This window comes from Drosophila albomicans, chromosome 2L (assembly GCF_009650485.2).
Source record: "Drosophila albomicans strain 15112-1751.03 chromosome 2L, ASM965048v2, whole genome shotgun sequence".
Taxonomy (NCBI): domain Eukaryota; kingdom Metazoa; phylum Arthropoda; class Insecta; order Diptera; family Drosophilidae; genus Drosophila; species Drosophila albomicans.
In genome coordinates, this window is record NC_047628.2 from 23,361,772 (window position 1) to 23,378,769 (window position 16,998).

Sequence of the window (16,998 nt, forward strand, 5' to 3'; positions counted from 1 at the left end):
CAAAAGAGAAATGAGTTTTCAAGTTATGTGATATTAAGAGATGACTTTTATGACTATAACAGAATGGTATTTTTAACACAAAGCATCATTTAAGGCGTGAGCCAGGTAGCTAAATAAAAAATCCCTATAGCAACAATAGTAATATAAGAAACTCAACCTTTCGACAACACGCAATACCTCTTATGAAGTTCTCTGTTCTCACTAAACCAAAAAAGTACAGTCCCGTCTCGGTTGAAAATTTGTAAATGCTGGTCTAACGCCGTATTTTTAGGTATACCTTCATTATGCACTATTATTAATATTTATATTTAAATTTCAACTCTTTGGATAGGTAATTTGTGGCCCTGAAAAGGGCCTTTTACTTTAGGTGTGTAGGTTGTGCAAAGAAATCGAATTACTTCGAGCTCGTGTACTTGGTGACAGCCTTGGTTCCCTCACTGACAGCGTGCTTGGCCAATTCTCCAGGCAGCAAGAGACGGACAGCGGTTTGGATTTCCCGACTGGTGATAGTCGAGCGCTTGTTGTAGTGAGCCAAACGGAGGCCTCGGCAGCAATGCGCTCGAAAATGTCGTTCACAAAGCTGTTCATGATGCTCATTGCTTCGATGAGATACCGGTGTCAGGATGGACCTGCTTCAGCACTTTGTAGATGTAGATGGCATAACTTTCCTTCCTCTTTGCGCTTCTTCTTCTTGTCATTCTTGGTGATATTCTTCTGCGCTTTGCCAGCCTTCTTGGCTGCCTTTCCACTAGTCTTGGGCGGCATTTTTTCAAATTCACTTTTAAAAATTCACTTCACTGATATTTTGCTAGAGATCCAAAACACGTCCAATTTATACTTTTATTGTAGCAACGCTTTCCGTTAGACGAGCTCTCAACGCGACCGGTTTTCAGCACCAGCTGTCATCCCTTAACGGAACGAGTAGGTAGCTGGAAAAGTATAAATAGCTGGCAATGGTTGCATGTGGCAGCAACATTCGAGTTTTGTGTGTGAAACAGTGAAGTAACAAATAATAATAAAAATGTCTGGTCGTGGTAAAGGTGGCAAAAGTTAAGGGAAGGCAAAGTCTCGTTCCAACCGCGCTGGTCTTCAGTTCCCCGTTGGCCGTATTCACCGTCTGCTTCGCAAGGGCAACTATGCGAGCGTGTTGGTGCTGGTGCTCCTGTGTACTTGGCTGCTTGTGATGGAGTACTTGGCGCTGAAGTTTTGGAGTTGGCTGGTAACGCAGCCCGTGACAACAAGAAGACTAGGATTATCCCTCGTCATCTGCAATTGGCCATCCGCAACGATGAGGAGTTGAAACAAACTGCTTTCGGGGTGTCACCATTGCCAGGGCGGTGTTTTTGCCTAATATTCAGGCTGTTCTCTTGCCCAAGAAGACCGAAAAGAAGGCTTAAATTCAAATTCAAACTCGCATATAAAACAAATCAACCAAAACCCAAAACGTCCTTTTCAGGACGACCAAAAATTTACTAAAGAGAATAATCTTTCTAATATTCAAAAATAATTATATTTATATTCATTCATTCTTGAGCAAAGTATCTACATGGCGCACGAGGTACAGTTGCGTCAAAAATGACTTTCCAATTCCGATCTTTACAAGAGCAAAGTATCTGCTCTGTACAAGGGGTACAGTTGTGTCAAAAAGTATTTGAATATTTTGATCTTCACATGGACAAAGTATCTGCAGTGTACACGAGGTACAGTTGTGTCAAAAAGTATTTTAAAATGTACAACACGCTGCAGCGTTTTTTTTTTTTAATATTTACTTCTCACAAATGAACAAATTTATTTATTTGTATCTTAGAATTAAATTCTACAGAATAACAGGGGCAATCTGGATGAATTTGAGGGAGTTATTCTCTAATGTTAATCAAAAATATAGTTTTTAGTTTCTTTATTTTGACAATATATACATATTGATTTTATTCTCTTTAATGAATTTTTTTGGTGGTCGCTGAAAAAGGACCGATTTATGTGGGTTTTTAAGTTTGCATTTTTGTAGTAGATACAAATTTTCTTAGCCGCCGAAACCGTACAGAGTGCGGCCTTGCCTCTTCAGAGCGTACACAACATCCATGGCTGTGACTGTCTTCCTCTTGGCGTGTTCGGTGTATGTGACTGCATCACGGATACGTTTCCAAGAAACCTTCAGCACACCACGAGTTTCCTCATAAATAAGACCAGAGATGCGCTTCACACCGCCACGACGAGCTAGACGACGGATAGCTGGCTTCGTGATACCTGGATGTTATCACGCAACACTTTGCGATGTCGCTTTGCGCCACCTTTTCCAAGCCCTTGCCACCTTTACCACGACCAGTCATTTTTCACTTTTAATATTTTACTTTACACTCACCGAAGTCAGAGAAGATACTGTTGTTCGGTCCGACTCAAACGCCTCTATTTATACTCAAAGATACACAAAAACCAGAAAGAGTCAGCAATATGTATCTACGTGCTGCTCGCACGCTAACACGCTGGCACGCTGGCATGGCAACAACCCGATCGCTCGTTCTCGCTCTCGCTCGCAACCACACCAGTTCTACTATAAATACGAGAGCCGAATCGCTTCGTCCGATTATTGTGTTTTAACATTTGCTGTGTGAAGTAAAAAATGTGAAATAAAAATGGCTCGTACTAAGCAGACTGCTCGTAAATCGACCGGAGGCAAGGCGCTCGTAAGCAGCTGGCAACTAAGGCGGCTCGTAAGAGTGCGCCAGCCACCGGCGGTGTGAAGAAGCCTCATCGTTATCGCCCGGTACTGTTGCCCTGCGTGAGATCCGTCGTTACCAGAAGAGCACAGAGTTGCTGATCCGCAAGCTGCCTTTCCAGCGCTTGGTGCGTGAAATTGCTCAGGATTTCAAGACCGATCTGCGTTTCCAGAGCTCTGCCGTGATGGCACTGCAGGAAGCTAGTGAAGCCTACTTGGTTGGCCTGTTCGAAGATACTAACTTGTGCGCTATCCATGCAAGCGTGTCACCATCATGCCGAAAGATATTCAGCTGGCCAGACGTATTCGTGGCGAACGTGCTTAAATTGTGACAACGTTGTGCGTTGTGCTTGTCAAGCATCAAATTATCAAACAATCGGTCCTTTTCAGGACCACAATTTTATTGAAAGAAGATTTACATTTTTCTTAATTACTTTAGTATTATATTAAAATAATGTACAAGTTAAAAATATATAAATAAGGGGCGTGCTTAAATGATTCTCAGATACTATTGTATCTACATTTATATTAAATAAAAATTTAGCTAATGAAAATAGCGCCGTCGCTGTTACGCTGTGAAAATGTGGTTTTATTTGCCAAACAATACGCATATTGAAAGAAAGATACACTTCAAACCAGTGACAATTTCTCTAGAAGATACATTAAATAATTTAATAATTTATTATAGATCAGTGTATATGAATAAGTAATAATACATTTAAATGAATAATAATACGAGAACGTAAATATTTATTAAATTTCTTTTGCATTACACTCTTCATACGTTGAATGTTATGTATGTACATATGATTGTACTTACTTTGTACTGTCTAATGGTAAAGATGGTTTAATACGAATGAAATGCATATTAAAATGATAGAATTTTGTAGATATTGAACAAATCGTTAAGAAATTATATTAAATAAGTAATATATTTAAAAATTCTATTTTTTACATTTATTTCGATTTTTCCATATCAATTTTCAATAGCTTATAACTCTATGAGGTCGCTTGGTTTTCACTGACATGGTCAAGTTTGAACCAAAATTAAAAATATGAGCAATAAATTATATTTATATTAAATAATACATTTAACAACATAATTGTTCAAAGAACTTGTTTTCAGATTCAAATATTGTATTTTTATTTGTTTTTATATTTATATAAATTGAGTTTTATATATGATAATTGTTTTTGTGTAGACACAAAGTTGAATTTAAGGTGAAATTTTAAAACACAGTGAGTAATTGTAGATGAATGCAATTAATTTTATTTGGTTGTTCGAATATTTAAGCAAATATTTCGATACATAACTATTAAAATATCAAACTATTAACTATAGTAAATATTAATAAAGAATAGGTTAATGGCAAACTTGTTTGGCGGAAACGTTCACCGCTGTAAACATTCGCGTTGCGCCTTTCTACTCGATTCTCACAAAATCGGGGTGACCAACCAAATTCAACCACCAACTGTAAATTCACGTTAAAATTGATTTTTAGTGTGAAAGTAAAGCAAAACAAAGTGAAGTGAAATATGTCAGACTCGCAGTTGCAACATCCGCATCTCCTGTGGCTGCCCGCCAGCGCGACACCCGCAGCGAGCAAGAAGGTGGCTGCCAAGAAAGCAGCATCTGCATCGAAAGTGAAGAAGCCGGCAGTTCCTCCATCACAGCCTCCAACTCAGCAAATGGTGGACGCATCAATCCTGAACCTAAAGGAGCGTGGTGGCTGCGTCGTATGGCAATCAAGAAGTACATCAGTGCCACATACAAATGCGACGCCCAGAAATTGGCACCATTCATTAAGAAGTACCTGAAGAGCGCTGTTGCTAGTGAAAACTTATCCCAAGCTAAAGGCAAGGGCGCATCTGGTTCGTTTCAATCTTGTCTGCATCTGCCAAAAAGGATCCGAAGCCAAAAGCCAGGCTGCCTCAGTGGAGAAGAAACCGAAGAAGGTCGCTGCATCTAGGCAGCAGCAGCTAAGAAGAAGACTGTGCCGGCACCAAGGCGAAGAAAGCAGCTGGGTCCGCTGAGAAGAACCAAGCAAAGCTGTAGCAACCAAGAAGACCGCTGAAAAGAAGAAGGCTGAGAAAGCAAAGGCTTAGGAGGCCAAGAAGAGGTGGTACAGTAAAAGCCAAGCCCACAACAGCAAGGCGGCGGCCAAGTCGAGTGCTGCAAAGCCAAAAAGCACCAAAGCCCAAGACCGCAACTGCCAAGCCGAAGCCAAAGAAGGCAGCAGCGGCAGCATCGCCAAAGAAAGCCGCAGTGGCTGCTAAGAAACCCAAGGCAAAAACTGCAGCTGCAGCCAAGAATAAGAAGAGAGCACAAGGACATTGAAGATTGTCGTGCACAAGTTTCAAGACTATGAAATTTGTTATTTAACAAAGCCCTTTTTCAGGGCTACTAATTTTATATTCAAAAGAGAAATGAGTTTCAAGTTATGTGATATTAAGAGATGACTTTTTATGACTATAACAGAATCGTATTTTTACACAAAGCATCATTTAAGGCGTGAGCCAGGTAGCTAAAAAAAAAATCCCTATAGCAACATAGTAATATAAGAAACTCAACCTTTCGACAAACACGCAATACCTCTTATGAAGTTCTCTGTTCTCACTAACCAAAAAGTACAGTCCCGTCTCGGTTGAAAATTTGTAAATGCTGGTCTAACGCCGTATTTTTAGGTATACCTTCATTATGCACTATTATATTTAATATTATATATTTAAATTTTAAACTCTTTGGATAGGTAATTTTGTGGCCTGAAAAGGGCCTTTTACTTTAGGTGTGTAGGTTGTGCAAAGAAATCGAATTACTCGAGCTCGTGTACTTGGTGACAGCACTTGGTTCCTCACTGACAGCGTGCTTGGCCAATTCTTCCAGGCAGCAAGAGACGGACAAGCGGTTTGGATTTCCCGACTGGTGATAGTCGAGCGCTTGTTGTAGTGAGCCAAACGGGAGGCTCTCGGCAGCAATGCGCTCGAAAATGTCGTTCACAAAGCTGTTCATGATGCTCATTGCCTTCGATGAGATACCGGTGTCAGGATGGACCTGCTTCGCACTTTGTAGATGTAGATGGCATAACTTTCCTTCCTCTTGCGCTTCTTCTTCTTGTCATTCTTGGTGATATTCTTCTGCGTTTGCCAGCCTTCTTGGCTGCCTTTCCACTAGTCTTGGGCGGCATTTTTCAAATTCACTTTAAAAATTCACTTCACTGATATTTTGCTAGAGATCCAAAACACGTCCAATTTATACTTTTATTGTAGCAACGCTTTCCGTTAGACGAGCTCTCAACGCGACCGGTTTTTCAGCACCAGCTGTCATCCCTTACGGAACGAGTAGGTAGCTGGAAAAAGTATAAATAGCTGGCAATGGTTGCATGTGGCAGCAACATTCGAGTTTTGTGTGTGAAACAGTGAAGTAACAATAATAATAAAAATGTCTGGTCGTGGTAAAGGTGGCAAAGTTAAGGGAAAGGCAAAGTCTCGTTCCAACCGCGCTGGTCTTCAGTTCCCGTTGGCGTATTCACCGTCTGCTCGGCAAGGGCAACTATGCCGAGCGTGTTGGTGCTGGTGCTCCTGTGTACTTGGCTGCTGTGATGGAGTACTTGGCCGCTGAAGTTTTGGAGTTGTGCTGGTAACGCAGCCCGTGACAACAAGAAGACTAGGATTATCCCTCGTCATCTGCAATTGGCCATCCGCAACGATGAGGAGTTGAAACAAACTGCTTTCGGGTGTCACATTGCCCAGGGCGGTGTTTTGCCTAATATTCAGGCTGTTCTCTGCCCAAGAAGACCGAAAAGAAGGCTTAAATGCAAATTCAAACTCGCATATAAAACAAATCAACCAAAACCCAAAACGTCCTTTCAGGACGACCAAAAATTTACTAAAGAGAATAATTTTTCTAATATACAAAAATAATTATATTTATATTCATTCATTCAGAAATTAAATATTGAGTACTACTTTACTTTGATCTTCACATGGACAAAGTATCTGCAGTGTACACGAGGTACAGTTGTGTCAAAAAGTATTTTAAAATGTACAACACGCTGCAGCGTTTTTTTTTTAATATTTACTTCTCACAAATGAACAAATTTATTTATTTGTATCTTAGAATTTAATTCTACAGAATAACAGGGGCAATCTGGATGAATTTGAGGGAGTTATTCTCTAATGTTAATCAAAATATAGTTTTTAGTTTCTTTATTTTGACAATATATACATATTGATTTTATTTCTTTTAATGAATTTTTTGGTGGTCTGAAAAGGACGATTTATGTGGGTTTTAAGTTTGCATTTTGTAGTAGATACAAATTTTCTTAGCCGCGAAACCGTACAGAGTGCGGCTGCCTCTTCAGAGCGTTACACAACATCCATGGCTGTGACTGTCTTCCTCTTGGCGTGTTTCGGTGTATGTGACTGCATCACGGATAACGTTTTCCAAGAAAACCTTCAGCACACCACGAGTTCCTCATAAATAAGACCAGAGATGCGCTTCACACCGCCACGACGAGCTAGACGACGGATATAGGCTGGCTTCGTGATACCCTGGATGTATCACGCAACACTTTGCGATGTCGCTTTGCGCCACCCTTTCCCAAGCCCTTGCCACCTTTACCACGACCAGTCATTTTTCACTTTTAATATTTACTTTAACACTCACCGAAGTCAGAAAGATACTGTTGTTCGGTCCGACTCAAACGCTTCTATTTATACTCAAAGATACAAAACCAGAAAGAGTCAGCAATATGTATCTACGTGCTGCTCGCACGCTAAACACGCTGGCCGCTGGCATGGCAACAACCCGATCGCTCGTTCTCGCTCTCGCTTCGGCAACCCACACCAGTTTTACTATAAATACGAGAGCCGAATCGCTTCGTCGATTATTGTGTTTTAACATTTGCTGTGTGAAGTAAAATTGTGAAATAAAAATGGCTCGTACTAAGCAGACTGCTCGTAAATCGACCGGAGGCAAGGCGCCTCGTAAGGCAGCTGGCAACTAGGCGGCTCGTAAGAGTGCGCCAGCCAACCGGCGTGTGAAGAAGCCTCATCGTTATCGCCCCGGTACTGTTGCCCTGCGTGAGATCCGTCGTTACCAGAAGAGCACAGAGTTGCTGATCCGCAAGCTGCCCTTTCCAGCGCTTGGTGCGTGAAATTGCTCAGGATTTCAAGACCGATCTGCGTTTCCAGAGCTCTGCCGTGATGGCACTGCAGAAGCTAGTGAAGCCTACTTGGTTGGCCTGTTCGAAGATACTAACTTGTGCGCCTATCCATGCCAAGCGTGTCACCATCATGCGAAAGATATTCAGCTGGCCAGACGTATTCGTGGCGAACGTGCTTAAATTGTTGACAACGTTGTGCGTTGTGCTTGTCAAGCATCAAATTATCAAACAATCCGGTCTTTTCAGGACCACAATTTTATTGAAAGAAGATTTACATTTTTCTTAATTACTTTAGTATTTATATTAAAATAATGTACAAGTTAAAAATATATAAATAAGGGCGTGCTTAATGATTCTCAGATACTATTGTATCTACATTTATATTAAATAAAATTTTAGCTAATGAAAATAGCGCCGTCGCTGTTACGCTGTTGAATGTCTGGTTTTATTTGCCAAACAATACTGCATATTGAAAGTAAAGATACACTTCAAACCAGTGACAATTTCTCTAGAAGATACATTAAATAATTTAATATTTATTATATAGATCAGTGTATATGAATAAAATAAATACATTTAAATGAATAATAATACGAGATCGTAATATTTATTAAATTTCTTTGCATTACACTCTTCATACGTTGAATGTTATGTATGTACATATGATTGTACTTACTTTGTACTGTCTAATGGTAAAGATGGTTTTAATACGAATGAAATGCATATTAAAATGATAGAATTTTGTAGATATTGAACAAATCGTTAAAAAATTATATTAAATAAGTATATATTTAAAAATTCTATTTTTTACATTTATTTCGATTTTTCCATATCAATTTTCAATGCTTATAACTCTATGAGGTCGCTTGTTTTCACTGACATGGTCAAGTTTGAACCAAAATTAAAAATATGAGCAATAAATTATATTTATATTAAATAATAATACATTTAACAACATAATTGTTCAAAGACTTGTTTTCAGATTCCAAATTGTATTTTTATTGTTTTTATATTTATAAATTGAGTTTTTATATGATAATTGTTTTGTGTAGACACAAAGTTGAATTTAAGGTGAAATTTTAAACACAGTGAGTAATTGTAGATGAATGCAATTAATTTTATTTGGTTGTTCGAATATTTAAGCAAAATATTTCGATACATAACTATTAAAATATCAAATATTACTATAGTAAATATTAAAATAAAGAATAGGTTAATGGCAAACTTGTTTGGCGGAAACGTTCACCGCTGTAAACATTCGCGTTGCGCCTTTTCTACTCGATTCTCACAAAATCGGGTGACCAACCAAATTCAACCACCAACTGTAAATTCCGTTAAAATTGATTTTAGTGTGAAAGTAAAGCAAAACAAAGTGAAGTGAAATATGTCAGACTCCGCAGTTGCAACATCCGCATCTCCTGTGGCTGCCCCGCCAGCGACACCCGCAGCCGAGAAAAAGGTGGCTGCAAGAAAGCAGCATCTGCATCGAAAGTGAAGAAGCCGGCAGTTATCTCCATCACTATCCTCCAACTCAGCAAATGGTGGACGCATCAATCCTGAACCTAAAGGAGCGTGGTGGCTCGTCGCTTATGGCAATCAAGAAGTACATCAGTGCCACATACAAGTGCGACGCCCAGAATTGGCACCATTCATTAAGAAGTACCTGAAGAGCTGTGTTGCTAGTGGGAAAACTTATCAAGCTAAAAGCAAGGGCGCATCTGGTTCGTTCAAATTGTCTGCATCTGCCAAAAAGGATCGAAGCCAAAAGCCAAGGCTGCCTCAGTGGAGAAGAAACCGAAGAAGGTCGCTGCTCAGCAGCAGCAGCTAAGAAGAAGACTGCGGCACCAAGGCGAAGAAAGCAGCTGGGTCCGCTGAGAAGAAACCAAGCAAAGCTGTAGCAACCAAGAAGACCGCTGAAAAGAAGAAAGGCTGAGAAAGCAAAGGCTAAGGAGGCCAAGAAGAGTGGTACAGTAAAAGCCAAGCCCACAACAGCAAAGGCGGCGGCCAAGTCGAGTGCTGCAAAGCCAAAAGCACCACAAGCCCAAGACCGCAACTGCCAAGCCGAAGCCAAAGAAGGCAGCAGCGGCAGCATCGCCAAAGAAAGCCGCAGTGGCTGCTAAGAAACCCAGGCAAAAACTGCAGCTGCAGCCAAGAAATAAGAGAGAGCACAGGACATTGAAGATTGTCGTGCACAAGTTTCAAGACTATGAAATTTGTTATTTAACAAAGCCCTTTTCAGGCTACTAATTTTATATCAAAAGAGAAATGAGTTTTTCAAGTTATGTGATATTAAGAGATGACTTTTATGACTATAAAAGAATCGTATTTTTAACACAAGCATCATTTAAGGCGTGAGCCAGGTAGCTAAATAAAAAATCCCTATAGCAACAATATAATATAAGAAAACTCAACCTTTCGACAACACGCAATACCTCTTATGAAGTTCTCTGTTCTCACTAAACCAAAAAAGTACAGTCCCGTCTGGTTGAAAATTTGTAAATGCTGGTCTAACGCCGTATTTTTAGGTATACCTTCATTATGCACTATTATTAATATTTATATTTAAATTTAAACTCTTTGGATAGGTAATTTGTGGCCCTGAAAAGGGCCTTTTACTTTAGGTGTGTAGGTTGTGCAAAGAAATCGAATTACTTCGAGCTCGTGTACTTGGTGACAGCCTTGGTTCCCTCACTGACAGCGTGCTTGGCCAATTCTCCAGGCAGCAAGAGACGGACAGCGGTTTGGATTTTCCCGACTGGTGATAGTCGAGCGCTTGTTGTAGTGAGCCAAACGGGAGGCCTCGGCAGCAATGCGCTCGAAAATGTCGTTCAAAGCTGTTCATGATGCTCATTGCCTTCGATGAGATACCGGTGTCAGGATGGACCTGCTTCAGCACTTTGTAGATGTAGATGGCATAACTTTCCTTCCTCTTGCGCTTCTTCTTCTTGTCATTCTTGGTGATATTCTTCTGCGCTTTGCAGCCTTCTTGGCTGCCTTTCCACTAGTCTTTGGCGGCATTTTTCAAATTCCTTTAAAAATTCACTTCACTGATATTTTGCTAGAGATCCAAAACAGCGTCCAATTTATACTTTTATGTGTAGCAACGCTTCCGTTAGACGAGCTCTCACGCGACCGGTTTCAGCACCAGCTGTCATCCCTTAACGGAACGAGTAGGTAGCTGGAAAAAGTATAAATAGCTGGCAATGGTTTGCATGTGGCAGCAACATTTCGAGTTTTGTGTGTGAAACAGTGAAGTAAAAATAATAATAAAAATGTCTGGTCGTGGTAAAGGTGGCAAAGTTAAGGGAAAGCAAAGTCTCGTTCCAACCGCGCTGGTCTTCAGTTCCGTTGGCCGTATTCACCGTCTGCTTCGCAAGGGCAACTATGCCGAGCGTGTTGGTGCTGGTGCTCCTGTGTACTAGGCTGCTGTGATGGAGTACTTGGCCGTGAAGTTTTGGAGTTGGCTGGTAACGCAGCCCGTGACAACACAAGAGACTAGGATTATCCCTCGTCATCTGCAATTGGCCATCCGCAACGATGAGGAGTTGAACAAACTGCTTTCGGGTGTCACCATTGCCCCAGGGCGGTGTTTTTGCCTAATATTCAGGCTGTTCTCTTGCCCAAGAAGACCGAAAAGAAGGCTTAAATGCAAATTCAAACTCGCATATAAAACAAATCAACCAAAACCAAAACGTCCTTTTCAGGACGACCAAAAATTTACTAAAGAGAATAATTTTTCTAATATACAAAATAATATATTATTATATATCATTCATTCATTAGAAATTAAATATTGAGTACTACTTTACTTTGATCTTCACATGAGACAAAGTATCTGCAGTGTACACGAGATATTCAGGTACAGGTGTGTGTCAAAAAGTATTTTAAAATGTACAACACGCTGCAGCGTTTTTTTTTTAATATTCATCACAAATGAACAAATTTATTTATTTGTATCTTAGATTTAAATTCTACAGAATAACAGGGGCAATCTGGATGAATTTGAGGGAGTTATTCTCTAATGTTAATCAAAATATAGTTTTTAGTTTTCTTTATTTTGACAATATATACATATATTGATTTTATTCTCTTTTAATGAATTTTTTGGTGGTCCTGAAAAGGACCGATTTATGTGGTTTTAAGTTTGCATTTTTGTAGTAGATACAAATTTTCTTAGCCGCGAACCGTACAGAGTGCGGCCTTGCCTCTTCAGAGCGTAACACAACATCCATGGCTGTGACTGTCTTCCTCTTGGCGTGTTCGGTGTATGTTGACTGCATCACGGATAACGTTTTCCAAGAAAACCTTCAGCACCACACCCACGAGTTTCTATCATAACATAAGACCAGAGATGCGCTCACACCGCCACGACGAGCTAGACGACGGATAGCTGGCTTCGTGATACCCTGGATGTTATCACGCAACACTTTGCGATGTCGTTTGCGCCACCTTTTTCCCAGCCCTTGCCACCTTTACCACGACCAGTCATTTTTCACTTTAATATTTTACTTTACACTCACCGAAGTCAGAAAGATACTGTTGTTCGTCCGACTCAAACGCCTCTATTTATACTCAAAGATACAAAAACCAGAAAGAGTCAGCAATAGTATCTACGTGCTGCTCGCACGCACACGCTGGCACGCTGGCATGGCAACAACCCGATCGCTCGTTCTCGCTCTCGCTCGGCAACCCACCCACCATTTTACTATAAATACGGAGAGCCGAATCGTTCGTCCGATATTGTGTTTTAACATTTGCTGTGTGAAGTAAAATTGTGAAATAAAAATGGCTCGTACTAAGCAGACTGCTCGTAAATCGACCCGGAGGCAAGGCGCTCGTAATGCAGCTGGCACTAAGGCGGCTCGTAGAGTGGCGCCAGCCACCGGCGGTGTGAAGAAGCCTCATCGTTATCGCCCCGGTACTGTTGCCCTGCGTGAGATCCGTCGTTACCAGAAGAGCACAGAGTTGCTGATCCGCAAGCTGCCTTTCCAGCGCTTGGTGCGTGAAATTGCTCAGGATTTCAGACCGATCTGCGTTTCCAGAGCTCTGCCGTGATGGCACTGCAGGAAGCTAGTGAAGCTACTTGGTTGGCCTGTTCGAAGATACTTAACTTGTGCGCTATCCATGCCAAGCGTGTCACCATCATGCGAAAGATATTCAGCTGGCCAGACGTATTCGTGGCGAACGTGCTTAAATTGTGACAACGTTGTGCGTTGTGCTTGTCAAGCATCAAATTATCAAACAATCGGTTCCTTTTCAGGACCACAAAATTTTATTGAAAGAAGATTTACATTTTTCTTTAATTACTTTAGTATTATATTAAAATAATGTACAAGTTAAAAATATATAAATAAGGGCGTGCTTAATGATTCTCAGATACTTTGTATCTACATTTATATAAATAAATTTAGCTAATGAAAATAGCGCCGTCGCTGTTACGCTGTTGAAATGTGGTTTTATTTGCCAAACAATACTGCATATTGAAAGAAAGATACACTTCAAACCAGTGACAATTTCTTCTAGAGATACATTAAATAATTTAATAATTTATTATAGATCAGTGTATATGAATAAAATAATACATTTAAATGAATAATAATACGAGAACGTAAATATTTATTAATTTCTTTTGCATTACACTCTTCATACGTTGAATGTTATGTATGTACATATGATTGTACTTACTTTGTACTGTCTAATGGTAAAGATGGTTTTAATACGAATGAAATGCATATTAAAATGATAGAATTTTGTAGATATTGAACAAATCGTTAAGAAAATTATATTAAAATAAGTAATATATTTAAAAATTCTATTTTTTACATTTATTTCGATTTTTCATATCAATTTTCAATAGCTTTATAACTCTATGAGGTCGCTTGGTTTCACTGACATGGTCAAGTTTGAAACAAAATAAAATATGAGCAATAAATTATATTATATTAAATATAATTTTAACACATAATTGTTCAAAAGAACTTGTTTTCAGATTCAAATATTGTATTTTTATTGTTTTTATATTTATAAAATTGAGTTTTTATATATAATGTTTTTGTGTAGACACAAAGTTGAATTTAAGGTGAAATTTTTAAACACAGTGAGTAATTGTAAGATGAATGCAATTAATTTTATTTTGGTTGTTCGAATATTTAAGCAAATATTCGATACATAACTATTAAAATATCAAACTATTAACTATAGTAAATATTAAATAAAGAATAGGTTAATGGCAAACTTTGTTTGGCGGAAACGTTCACCGCTGTAAACATTCGCGTTGCGCCTTTTCTACTCGATTCTCACAAAATCGGGTGACCAACCAAATTCAACCACCAACTGTAAATTCCGTTAAAATTGATTTTAGTGTGAAAGTAAAGCAAAACAAAGTGAAGTGAAATATGTCAGACTCCGCAGTTGCAACATCCGCATCTCCTGTGGCTGCCCGCCAGCGACACCCGCAGCCGAGAAAAAGGTGGCTGCCAAGAAAGCAGCATCTGCATCGAAAGTGAAGAAGCCGGCAGTTCCTCCATCACATCCTCCAATCAGCAAATGGTGGACGCATCAATCCTGAACCTAAAGGAGCGTGGTGGCTCGTCGCTTATGGCAATCAAGAAGTACATCAGTGCCACATACAAGTGCGACGCCCAGAAATTGGCACCATTCATTAAGAAGTACCTTGAAGAGCGCTGTTGCTAGTGAAAACTTATCCAAGCTAAAGGCAAGGGGCATCTGGTTCGTTCAAATTGTCTGCATCTGCAAAAAGGATCCGAAGCCAAAAGCCAAGGCTGCCTCAGTGAGAAGAAACCGAGAAGGTCGCTGCATCAGCAGCAGCAGCTAAGAAGAAGACTGCCGGCACAAGGCGAAGAAAGCAGCTGGGTCCGCTGAGAAGAAACCAAGCAAAGCTGTAGCAACCAAGAAGACCGCTGAAAGAAGAAGGCTGAGAAAGCAAAGGCTAAGGAGCCAAGAAGAGTGGTACAGTAAAAGCCAAGCCCACAACAGCAAAGGCGGCGGCCAAGTCGAGTGCTGCAAAGCCAAAAGCACCAAAGCCCAAGACCGCAACTGCCAAGCCGAAGCCAAAGAAGGCAGCAGCGGCAGCATCGCCAAAGAAAGCCGCAGTGGCTGCTAAGAAACCAAGGCAAAAACTGCAGCTGCAGCCAAGAAATAAGAAGAGAGCACAAGGACATTGAAGATTGTCGTGCACAAGTTTCAAGACTATGAAATATGTTATTTACAAAGCCCTTTTAGGGCTACTAAATTTTATATCAAAAGAGAAATGAGTTTTCAAGTTATGTGATATTTAAGAGATGACTTTATGACTATAACAGAATCGTATTTTTAACACAAAGCATCATTTAAGGCGTGAGCCAGGTAGCTAAATATAAAATCCCTATAGCAACAATAGTAATATAAGAAACTCAACCTTTCGACAACACGCAATACCTCTTATGAAGTTCTCTGTTCTCACTAAACCAAAAAAGTACAGTCCCGTCTCGGTTGAAAATTTGTAAATGCTGGTCTAACGCCGTTTTTTAGGTATACCTTCATTATGCACTATTATTAATATTATATTTAAATTTAAACTCTTTGGATAGGTAATTTGTGGCCCTGAAAAGGCCTTTTACTTTAGGTGTGTAGGTTGTGCAAAGAAATCGAATTACTTCGAGCTGTGTACTGGTGACAGCCTTGGTTCCCTCACTGACAGCGTGCTTGGCCAATTCTCCAGGCAGCAAGAGACGGACAGCGGTTTGGATTTCCGACTGGTGAATAGTCGAGCGCTTGTTGTAGTGAGCCAAACGGGAGGCCTCGGCAGCAATGCGCTCGAAAATGTCGTTCACAAAGCTGTTCATGATGCTCATTGCCTTCGATGAGATACCGGTGTCAGGATGGACCTGCTTCAGCACTTTGTAGATGTAGATGGCATAACTTTCCTTCCTCTTGCGCTTCTTCTTCTTGTTCATTCTTGGTGATATTCTTCTGCGCTTTGCAGCCTTCTTGGCTGCCTTTCACTAGTCTTTGGGCGGCATTTTTCAAATTCACTTTAAAAATTCACTTCACTGATATTTTGCTAGAGATCCAAAACACGTCCAATTTATACTTTTATTGTAGCAACGCTTTCCGTTAGACGAGCTCTCAACGCGACCGTTTTCAGCACCAGCTGTCATCCCTTAACGGACGAGTAAGGGTAGCTGGAAAAAGTATAAATAGCTGGCATGGTTGCTGTGGCAGCAACATTCGAGTTTTGTGTGTGAACAGTGAAGTAACAATAATAATAAAATGTCTGGTCGTGGTAAAGGTGGCAAAGTTCGGGAAAGGCAAAGTCTCGTTCAACGCGCTGGTCTTCAGTTCCCCGTTGGCCGTATTCACCGTCTGCTTCGCTAAGGGAACTATGCCGAGCGTGTTGGTGCTGGTGCTCCTGTGTACTGGCTGCTGTGATGGATACTTGGCCTGAAGTTTTGGAGTTGGCTGGTAACGCACCCGTGAAACAAGAAGACTAGGATTATCCTCGTCATATGCAATTGGGCCATCCGCAACGATGAGGAGTTGAACAAACTGCTTTCGGGTGTCACCATTGCCAGGGCGGTGTTATTGCCTATATCCAGGCTGGTTCTCATTGCCAAGAAAGACCGAAAAGAGGCTTAAATGCAAATTCAAACTCGCATATAAAACAAATAACAAAATCCAAACGTCCTTTTCAGGACGACCAAAAATTTACATAAGAAGAATAATTTTCTAATATACAAAATATATATCAGAATTTTATATTCATTCATTCGTCGAAATTCAAAATATTGAGTACTCTACTTACTTTGATATTTGATCTCCATGGACAAGTATCTGCAGTGTACACGAGGTACAGTTGTGTCAAAAGTATTTTAAAATGTACAAGACGCTGCAGCGTTTTTTTTTTTAATATTAATCTCACATTAACAAATTTATTTATTTGTAATCTTAGAATTAAATTCTACAGAATAACGGGCAATCTGGATGAATTTGAGGGAGTTATTCTCTAATGTTAATCAAAATATAGTTTTTTATGTTCTTTATTTTTGAACATTATACATATTGATTTTATTCTCTCTTTAATGAATTTTTTTGTGGTCCTGAAAAGGACGATATTGTGGG

At 40.0% G+C, this 16,998-nt stretch overlaps 12 pseudogenes; 7 read left to right on the forward strand and 5 right to left on the reverse strand.

Moving 5' to 3' along the window:
• Positions 1 to 344: 344 nt before the first annotated feature.
• LOC117566091 (histone H2B-like) lies at positions 345 to 765 on the reverse strand (annotated as a pseudogene).
• A 216-nt stretch (positions 766 to 981) lies between these two features.
• LOC117566090 (histone H2A-like) lies at positions 982 to 1,729 on the forward strand (annotated as a pseudogene).
• Positions 1,730 to 2,006: 277 nt separating this feature from the next.
• On the reverse strand, positions 2,007 to 2,352 carry LOC117566096 (histone H4-like; annotated as a pseudogene).
• A 278-nt stretch (positions 2,353 to 2,630) lies between these two features.
• LOC117564965 (histone H3.v1-like) lies at positions 2,631 to 8,058 on the forward strand (annotated as a pseudogene).
• On the reverse strand, positions 7,079 to 7,347 carry LOC117566097 (histone H4-like; annotated as a pseudogene).
• Positions 8,059 to 9,219: 1,161 nt separating the features above from the next.
• Positions 9,220 to 10,037, forward strand: LOC117566083 (histone H1-like; annotated as a pseudogene).
• A 425-nt stretch (positions 10,038 to 10,462) lies between these two features.
• On the reverse strand, positions 10,463 to 10,896 carry LOC117566092 (histone H2B-like; annotated as a pseudogene).
• Positions 10,897 to 11,150: 254 nt separating this feature from the next.
• On the forward strand, positions 11,151 to 11,524 carry LOC117566087 (histone H2A-like; annotated as a pseudogene).
• Positions 11,525 to 12,663: 1,139 nt separating this feature from the next.
• Positions 12,664 to 13,121, forward strand: LOC117566086 (histone H3-like; annotated as a pseudogene).
• A 1,107-nt stretch (positions 13,122 to 14,228) lies between these two features.
• On the forward strand, positions 14,229 to 15,040 carry LOC117566084 (histone H1-like; annotated as a pseudogene).
• Positions 15,041 to 15,185: 145 nt separating this feature from the next.
• Positions 15,186 to 15,899, reverse strand: LOC117564967 (histone H2B-like; annotated as a pseudogene).
• A 241-nt stretch (positions 15,900 to 16,140) lies between these two features.
• On the forward strand, positions 16,141 to 16,515 carry LOC117566098 (histone H2A-like; annotated as a pseudogene).
• Positions 16,516 to 16,998: the final 483 nt, after the last annotated feature.